This window comes from Mustela lutreola, chromosome X (genome assembly GCF_030435805.1).
Source record: "Mustela lutreola isolate mMusLut2 chromosome X, mMusLut2.pri, whole genome shotgun sequence".
In the NCBI taxonomy this organism is placed as follows: Eukaryota; Metazoa; Chordata; class Mammalia; order Carnivora; family Mustelidae; genus Mustela; species Mustela lutreola.
The window spans coordinates 55317748-55319327 of record NC_081308.1 but is presented as its reverse complement, the minus strand read 5'-3'; the positions used below and the strand labels follow the sequence as shown (position 1 = coordinate 55319327).

At 33.1% G+C, this 1580-nt stretch overlaps 1 non-coding gene across 1 annotated transcript; it reads right to left on the bottom strand.

Moving 5' to 3' along the window:
• Positions 1 to 411: 411 nt before the first annotated feature.
• On the bottom strand, positions 412 to 518 carry LOC131822318 (U6 spliceosomal RNA). Its single transcript, XR_009350196.1, has one exon. It is a non-coding gene; the product is annotated as a U6 spliceosomal RNA (small nuclear RNA).
• Between the last annotated feature and the right edge of the window lie 1062 nt (positions 519 to 1580).

The window sequence follows — 1580 nt, the reverse complement described above, 5'->3', positions numbered from 1 at the left end:
GTGATTCACAGACCTGTACTCCTAGGGATAAAAACACATTATATGTTTATAAAAATTTTAAAAAATCAATTAAAAAACACATATTGCAAGCCCAGAGCTAATCTCATATTCAATCAAAAAAGTTTGAAAGTTTTCACCTTAAAGATCAGAAACAAGACAAGTGTGTCCACTTTCACTACTCTCATTTGACATAGTACTGGATGTCCTAGCCAGAGAAACAAGGAGCACAAAGAAATAAAAGACTCCAAAAAAAAAAAAAAAGGAGAAATAAAATTTTCCTTTTTTGGATAACATGAGTTTACATGTAAAAAAATCCTAAAAACGTCACAAAAAAATTTGATAAACAAATTTAGTAAAGCTGCCAAATACAAGATCAATATATAAAAGACAAGAATTTTGTTTTGTTTTGTTTTTAATGTGGAATGCTTCCCAGTTTTTCATGTCATCCTTGTTCAGTGATCACGCTAATCTTCTCTGCATCATTCCAATTTTAGTATATGTGCTGCCAAAGTAAGCACAAGACAGGAGCATTTTTACACTCTAATGATGAAAAACAATCTAATTCACAATAGCATCAAAAATAATAAAATACTTAGGAAAAGTTTTAACTAAGAAGATGAAAGATCTGTACCCCATAAACTATGACATTGATAAGGAAAAGAAATTGAAGGAGACACAAATGGAAAGATAGCCCATATTTATGAATGGTAAGAATTAACATTGTTAAAATGTCCATACTACCGGAAACCATCTTTAAGTTCAATTCCTATCAAAAATCCAATGTTAGGGGCGCCTGGGTGGCTCAGTGGGTTAAGCCGCTGCCTTCGGCACAGGTCATGATCCCAGGGTCCTGGGATCAAGCCCTGCATCAGGCTCTCTGCTCAGCAGGGAGCCTGCTTCCTCCTCTCTCTCTGCCTGCCTCTCTGCCTGCTTGTCATCTCTCTCTGTCAAATAAATAAATAAAAAATCTTTTTTAAAAAAATCCAATATTATTTTTTGACAGAAGTAAGTAAAGAATCCTAAAATTTATATGAGACCATAAAAGACAACAAATAATCAAAGCAGTTCTGAGAAAGAATGAAGAAGAGAAATTACACTTCTTGATTTGAAATTATACTACAAAGCCCTCAAGCTCAAAACAATAAAGTATACTGGCATAAAAACAGACCAATAAACAAGTAGAACAGAATTGAGAGTCCAGAAATAAATCCTTTCATGCAGTCACCTAATATTTGACAGGGGCCAACATATGTAATGGGTAAGGATAGTCTGTTCAATAGATGATATTTAAAACTGAATAGTCACATAAAACAGTATGAAACTGGAGCCTTATATCACTCATAAATCTTAACTTGAAATAGATTAAAGACTTAACTGTGATGCATGAAACTAAATTTCCTAAAGGAAAACATAGGAAAAATTCTCCTTGACATTGGTCTTGCCAATAGTTTTTTGGATACCAGACCAAAAACACAAGTAAAAAACCAAAAATAAATAAATGGTATTACATCAAACTAAAGTTTCTGCATTGCCGAAAAAGAGAGACAGAGAGAGAGAGAATAAAAACACAATCCACAGAA